This window comes from Pipistrellus hanaki (genome assembly GCF_964339955.1).
Source record: "Pipistrellus hanaki genome assembly, chromosome: 10".
Classification (NCBI taxonomy): Eukaryota; Metazoa; Chordata; class Mammalia; order Chiroptera; family Vespertilionidae; genus Pipistrellus; species Pipistrellus hanaki.
Window position 1 is genome coordinate 186468 of NC_140512.1, and position 8056 is coordinate 194523.

At 58.6% G+C, this 8056-nt stretch overlaps 1 long non-coding RNA gene across 1 annotated transcript; it reads left to right on the top strand.

Annotated features, from left to right (window-relative positions):
* Positions 1 to 993: 993 nt before the first annotated feature.
* Positions 994 to 6321, top strand: LOC311629476. The gene is made up of 3 exons (XR_014796209.1): positions 994 to 1319; positions 3486 to 3613; positions 5793 to 6321. It is a non-coding gene; the product is annotated as an uncharacterized lncRNA (long non-coding RNA).
* The last annotated feature ends 1735 nt before the right edge of the window (positions 6322 to 8056 follow it).

Below are 8056 nucleotides of genomic sequence, written 5' to 3' on the forward strand. Positions count from 1 at the left end.
AAGGTCAGGCGGTGAAGGTCAGGGGTGAAGGTCAGGAGGTGAAGGTCAGGCAGTGAAGGTCTGGCGGCACAGTGGGCACTCACTGCTTTGGCCACACAAGGAAACAGCAAGGCTGACATGACCACAGCTCACAGCTGAAGGAGCTGGAAAAGAACAAAATAACCAAGAAGGGGGAGGCGAGTCTGAGAAGGCCCGACAGGATGGATGAGATGAGAACCAGCAGCAGCTCGGGGTCAGCGACATGAGAGCTAGACGCGTTCTCAAACACTGTTAACGGTAAAACAAAGTCTTGTCGGCAACAGAAGTCCAGAAAAGTGGGGACAAATGGGGACAAAAATGAAGAAGAGGTTATTGCAGAGCACGACGCACAGCGTTTTACCAGGAAACAGGCCGAGGCCGTGTGCAGCCCACCCGCCAAAGGCCACCGCTCCGTCCTGGTCCGCGGATCCGCCTTGCGGACGCGGGCGGGACACAGGGTGGGTGTTTCCCTCTCACACGGGTGCTTCTCTCTCCCCCCTCCCTTTCTGTCTGAAAATCAATCTTAATCTAAAAAAAAGAAATGGAAGATTTGTTATTTGAAATGCAAATTTTTCATTTGGCTCAAAAAAAAGTAACATGACAGAAGAAATGTAAAAACTGTGCTGAACTTCACACAATATGAATGTTTTCACTCATTATAGTTGTACTAATAAAGAAATGACAACGAGCCCTGGCCGGTTTGGCTCAGTGGATAGAGCATCGGCCTGCGGACTGAAGGGTCCAGGGTTCCATTCGGGCCAAGGGCACATGCCTCCTGTAGCTGGTCCCCAGCGGGGGGCGTGCAAGAGGCAGCCAAGCAATGGTTCTCTCGTCATTGAAGCTTCTCTCTCTCTCTCTCTCTCTCTCTGGAATCAATAATATATATATATAAAAAAGACATGACAGTGAGAATTGGGGGTAAACAAACGCCTGTCCGGAGGAGGGAGTGAGGCTCCTCCCTCCTGGCCTGTTCCTAAACTGAAGACCATAAAACACCGGGGCGGCGGGCGCGTTCCTGTGGCGCTGGGTCAGCCTGCGGCCTCCGTCCTGCAGCCGAGGGCTTTGCAGGGCGGGCGCTGGGGCTGGCGCTCGGCTGGCTGTGGGTTCGGAGGAAGGATTTGTGATGAAGACGTGCTGGGCGGTGCTATTTATAACCGAGAAAACTGGAAGCCACCCAAGGGGCCGCCCGCTGGGACCCGCCGGAGGGGACGGAGATGCCAGGCTGTGCCGAGCTCGGGCTCCGTGGAGACAGCGTGTGCGTGGGGGAGCCGGATATAACGCGGTCGGCACACAGCGAGCGGGTAATTACGGGACAGCTCGGTGTCTGCGCCACCCGCCCTCCTGCACCCGCACCCGCACTGTCACCTCGCCCTGTCCCCTCGTCCCCCAAAGAAGGCGGCTGGGGGAGGTGGGGCCCCAGCAGGGAGGGGGTAGAGACAGCCCCCCAGGCCTCCCAGCCAGCAAGCGGGAGGTGCAGCCCCCTGCAAAGGGTCCACGTGGTGGGGACAGAACTTGGAGGTCCGGGCCTGTGTGGCCTCGGAGCTCCCTCCTGCCTGGGGACACGGCAGGCGCCATGCTCCCCGACCTGCCTCCGCCCCGCAGAGGGCCCTGGGTGCCCGGTATCCTGGTGTCTGGGCTCCCCTCCAGCCAGGAGGCGAGGGCAGTGGGTGGAGGAGGGTGTGGGTGGACGTGAGCCCACGGGGGGGGGGGGAGGGCCCTGCCTCCTGTGCTGCCCAGGCCAGGCCAAGCCGCCCCGGCTGCCGCGGCTGCTGCCTTCCCGGTGGGTGATGAGGCAGCTCCACACCATGGACAGGCCCGTTCCCACCGCACAAGCCCCCCGGCGCCCCAGGCCCTGGGGCTCGGACACGGACGGCCCAGGCACAGGCAGGACTCCGTGGGGACTGGCAGGCTGGGCCCTGAGCAACCATCGCCATGGACACGGGAAGTCGGCTGCTCTCGGGCCGCGGTGGGCGGTGGGCGGATCCAAACAGGACCACTCAGTGGGGCTCAGCTCTCACCTGACCGAGGCCCAAGGTCACAGGCCGGACAGGCTGGGCAGAGGACAGGGGGCACGGAGCAGGGTCCCCAGACAGCACGGACCCCCAGGCTGTGGGTGCACGGGTGGGCCTGGGTGGTGGGTAAGCAGAGGCCTGGGGCGCTGCAGAGGTTCCAGGAAGAGCCACAAAGTCAGGTCCCCGGGCAGTGACCAAAACATAAAGGACTATTGGGGTTCACAGCACCTGTGTGACTGTGTGACTTCAGTAACACCAGGTCTACACAGAAACAGACAAGTGTGGTCCCAGCAAAAATTCAGCGGACACACTGAGCCCAAAATGACCCAGATGTTGGCCCAGCAGACTGTGAGGGCGATCCCGCAGACATGTGCCAAGAATTAAGGAAGTTCGGTGTCCATCAGTGAGGGGCCCGTACCTCAGCCCCATGCAGGTAGAGCGGCAGGAGCGATCTGAGCAAGAGGCGAGGCAGCACGGCGCCGAGACCTGGGAACAGCACAAACGGTCTCCCACACACGCCGTGTCTCCGAAGAAGGGGCGTGAGGCTGAGCAGAATAAATATTTGAAGATATAATGGCCAAGAACGTCCCAAATTGGATGGAAAACATCAATTTACATCTCCAATAATTTCAACAAACAGCAATCAGCACCGTATAAAAAGAGCCGCACTCAGACACCCACATCCTGAAACCCAGCGCACGCCCTGCCGGCAGCCGGAGAGACTCTGCACCGGGAACAATGGTGAGCGCGTAGCTGGCGGCTCCCTGACACAGCGCACGCCGGCGCTCACACAGCGGCATCAGCCACGTTCTGAGGGAAAAGACAGTGTCCACCCCCAAGTTCGCACCCAGGAAAACGTCCTGGAAAACAGGGTGGATGTGCCCGGCCAGCGTGGCTCAGTGGCTGAGCATCGACCTAGGAACTGGGAGGTCACAGTTTGATTCCTGCTCAGGGCACACACCCGGATTGCAGACTCAATCCCCTGGGTGTGCAAGAGGCAGCCAATCAGTGCTTTTCTCTCATCATGGATGTTTCTTTCTTCTCTCTCTCTCTCTCTCTCTCTCTCTCTCTCCTCCCCTCTCCTCTCCTCTCCTCTCCTCTCCTCTCCTCTCCTCTCCTCTCCTCTCCTCTCCTCTCCTCTCCTATTCTCTCCTCTCCTCTCTCTCCCTCTGCCTTCTCTGAAATCAATAAAAATACATATATTTTAAAAAGTAATCCTTTTAAAAAACAGAAACAAGGCTGAGGTGAAGACATGCACAGACGAAGCCGAGAATCCGCGGAGTGGGCTCACAGCCCGGACACAGCCGCCCGCCCGGTCCAGGGGGCGGTGCAGCCGATGCCGGTGTGCAGGCCCACCACACGGCGTGTGTGGACCTGGCCGGCGGGAGCCAGGTCAGGAGGGATGTGCCGGGAGCGGGCTGCGGGCCTCACAGCACCGCCTCTGTGTCCCGTCAGCAAACGCAGGACGGGAGACAGAGCAGCTGGCCTGATGCTTCAGCAACGTCACGTCCCGGAAGGCGGTGAGACTGAGCGCTGGTCTGGGCAGCGAGAGCCTGATCACACGCGGCCAACTCCATCGGCAGGTGAGGCTGTGCCGGGACGCGGGGAAAAGCAGCCGACCTGGCCCCGGTCTGGGGTTCGAGGAGGGCACTGAGCAGGCTACGTCCTCATGTGACAGTCACGCTGTTTGTGTGGGGGGGTGATCTTGCCCACATCGCATTGCCAGGGAGTCAGATGAGCGCAGAGGACCTGGGAGGCACTGTCCCCTGTGAACGGGTTTGTGAAGGACAGGCCTTGGGTGCTTGTGTGACTTCCAGCAGCTGGTCCTCCTCCCGCACTTGGCTCCTGTTTGCAGACCTCCAGTGAGTGTGAGAGGCAGCTGTGACCACACACGCACTCTCTCACACACTCTCACACACACACTCACACTCACACACGCACATTCACTCTCACACACTCTCACACACACACACACTCTCACACACTCTCACACACACACACACTCTCACACACACACTCTCTCACACACACACACACTCACACTCTCACACACACACTCACACTCACACACACACACTCACTCACACTCACACACACACACATTCACTCTCACACACACATTCACTCACACTCACACACTCTCACACTCACACAAACACACATTCACTCTCTCACACTCCCTCTTACACACACACATATTCACTCTCTCACACTCCCTCTCACACACACACACATTCACTCTCTCACACTCCCTCTCACACTCACACACTCTCTCTCTCACACACACACACACTCACACTCACACTCACACACACACATTCACTCACACTCTCACACACACACACACTCTCACACACACACACATTCACTCACACTCACACACACTCTCTCACACACACACACTCACACACACACATTCACTCACACTCACACACACACACACACACACACTCACACACACTTCTGCCGTATTACTTCGGGGAGCGGCGTGCATTAAGGATCCAGCTCAGCGTGCAGAGAACTGAAATAACTCCCATTCTGAGTCCAACAATCCACAGCACAGCACCCACCTGTGAACCTAAGGAACCGCCACTGACACTGGAGTCGGAACGGCCTGTCGGGGGAGCCCTCGCGCTCCCACCACTGCCAACAGGAAGCCCTCTGGCACAGCTGTCAATCACAGCCCCTTAGGTCCCCAACAGGAGGTGGCCCCCACTCCACAGTGCACATGTCACCAGCCCAGCCGGAGGAAGATTCTCTTCTTGCCCAGCAACACGCCCTGAAGCCGAAGCTCAGCCAATGGGAAGCCGTCCTGGCATGTGAACTCACTTTCCTCCAATGAGCTTCATTTCCTGCGGGTGGTGCCTGCCTGGCCGCTCCTATAAAAGCCGCTCACCCTGTGCACCTCCTCCAGGGCCTCCGCTCTGCGGGGCAGCTGCTGTCCAGCCCTGAACCACTAACGAAACCAGCAGCCCTCCACGTCTCTCCGTTAGATTTATTACACAGTCTTCATCTCCGGGTCCTTTATCTCAGCAAAGTTCATGATCGCCTGCATACAGGGTTTCTGTCTTTTGTTAGATTTATGGCTAGTTTTTTTTATGTTTGAACATCCTATTGTAAATCTTAAGATATTCTGAATTGTTGCTGACATGTAAACACAAGGTATAAAATACTGACATTACAGCCAGCAACCTTAAAACCTTTTTATAAGGTGCCCGAAATGCTTCTGGATCTCTTCCCCTGTAAGTTACTATTTTCTCTCTCCCTTCCCGACCTTTTCCTGCTTGCCTTTTGCACTCGCTAAGCTCTCTGATACCGTGGCAAGTTTTCAATATTTCATCATCAGGAAGGTATCTGTAGAGACTCTAACAGAATAAGGAAGTTACCTTCTACTCCTAGGATATAATTTAAATAACTTTAAACCTTTTAAAATGTGTTAAAACAGCTCAATTTTGTGACGTTCCATATACATAGAAAACGTGTGCCCTGTCACGAGTGGGTGTGGTGTTCTATTCTGTCGGCTGTCGTTTGTTAGTCATGCTCGTCTGGTCTTTACTGAGTTTTTTAGTGTTTTTATGTTTTTTTCTGTTGTTTTTTTTAGTCTACTTGCACTCTTAACATATTAAAGGTGAGTTAAAGATTTCCACTATTATTGCCCATTTTCTTCTCTTTGTACATTTTGAAATTGTTAGGCTTATACAAAACCTTGAATGGTGCACTTTGGTGAGTAACCGCGGTCCTGACATCCCTCTCTGTGCCCAGGTACCGTTTCCCTCACATGGACGAGCTGCTTTCGGCACGGCGTGCTGTCCGAGCCCCGAGACCCCAAGAAACGATGGCCCTGCCTGGCTCCCCGGAAGACAGCCTGCGGGCTCAGCACTGCCTGCCTGCGTGCTGTGTGCCCGAGGCCTCGGCTGTAGAGGGCCGCCTGGGAAGGCACATGGGCAGTTTTCCTTAATTATCGTCAGCTGAACTCAAGGCACAGGCAGCGCCACACTTTGGGAACATGTTTCCCCAAGATGGCGGACGTGTTGTCAGCTTGGTCTTCCCATCAGCCCAGGTGTCGGCAGGGGCGGGACTAGATATGTAAATCCAGGCATGCTAGGGCCGACTTAAGAATGCAAATAAGCTGGTGCTACTTCCTGGAATTGGGCTATAAAATAAATGTGCTGGGAGGGGTCATCGTCGTCCTCCTCCTGCCTCTCCAGCAGACAGGATGCTGCCCACCAGCTCCCAGCTTAAAGTCTATCTCTGTGTCTTCTCTATTTCTATTCTCAATCTCTGGCCACTTCCACTCAGAACCAGTTCGTTCATCCCTTTCCGTGCGGGAAGCAGAAAAGGGAGATCCCCGCCACATCAGGCCCCCTGCACTCGGCCGCGCGGCATCCACTGGACCAGGTTTATTAATGTGTCCTCCCACCCAGTCCCCGTGGTGAATGAAGGCCCATCCCAGCACCTCGGAGGTGGGCGGGATGCTGTGGGTTATTAGGACACACCTAGGGGCACTGGGACCCTCAGGCTCAGGGAAAGGCCGTGTGAGGACAGGCGGAGGCAGTGTCTTCGAGGAGGAGCCGCGGGGAGGCCTCGGGGAAAACCAGCCTGCTGACACAGGATCCCAGCCTCGGGGCAAGAGCAAGGATTTCAGTCGTGTCAGCAACGCTCCGGGCGCTTTGTTAGGCGGCCTCACTGACTAATACAACCTGACATGTGCCGGGGGCCGTGCACCAGGCCGGTCGGTCTGTCCCAGGCCGGCTCTGCCGCACCCGTGAACTCGGGGGCTGCAGACCGAGTGGCCAAGGCCGGTGCAGGCACACGATGACCCGGGAGAGCACCTGCCCAGACGCCCGGCCGGGAGCCCGGCAGGTGCCTCACAGGCATTGCAGCTCTGCTGCGGCTGTGGCGAAGACGGCCGGCGTGGCTCAGTGGTTGTCTGGTGCTTCGCCACATAAACAATTTTAGAGTGTGAGCTTCCGAGTGCCTGAGGGCTGGGGGAGGGCAGGCCCGGAGGCCCTCCCAGGGCGGGCTCCTGAGGGCGGGCGGGAGCTGCTGCAGGGATGCAGGTGGGGGTCAGGGGCCAAGGCTGATCCCCTGAGCTTGGTCTGGCTCCTGCAGGGAGGGGTCTGCAGGCTGCCACTGGGTGTGGGACCCCTGGACATGGAGAGCGGGGTGTCACTGGGTGTGGGGGGCCCCCCTCCCCCGCACATGGAGGACGGGGTGTCACTGGGTGTGGGGACCCCCCTCCCCCGCACATGGAGGACGGGGTGTCACTGGGTGTGGGGGACCCCGCACATGGAGGACGGGGTGTCACTGGGTGTTGGGGACCCCGCACATGGAGGGCGGGGTGTCACTGGGTGTGGGGGACCCCCCTCCCCGCATGGAGGACGGGGTGTCACTGGGTATGGGGGACCCCGCACATGGAGGATGGGGTGTCACTGGGTGTGGGGATCCCACACGTGGATGATGGGGTGGCCCATTACATCCTCAGGGACAGAAGGGGGCCACTTCGCTGCGTTCACAGGATGGACAGGGGTCCAGCAGGGCAGCAGCAGCAGTGGTTCCTCTCGCCTCCCTCCTCGGCCCTGAGGAGGCCCAGGGCTGCGGGCACCTCCCAGCCTGCCAACCCAGAACCTCTGGGACCCCCGAGGGTGGGCTCCTGCAGGTGCTCTGCAGCTGTGTCCTCCGGAGCCCAGGACAACCCGGGACACTGCCAGGCCCCAGTGACCTCCCCAAACCCGGGAAGGTCCTGACCCAGCAGCTTCCCGAGGACGCTGTCCCACAAGGCACAGGGCCCGCCCCCGGCCTTGGCACCAGGAAGACAGTCGGGGGGGCCGTCTCCCCAGGGCCCTGTCCCCCCACGCCCCCGGCAGGGCGAGACTGCAGGACGGGCTGGCTGGCTCCCTCCCAAGGGGCCCATGTCCACGTGGTGCTGGAGTGCAGCAGCGGGCGCTCAGGGACACTGCCAGCTCAGACCGGGCCCAGCCCACCGGCCCACAAGCCCGTCACGTGGGCGTGGGTCAGGGCTCCCA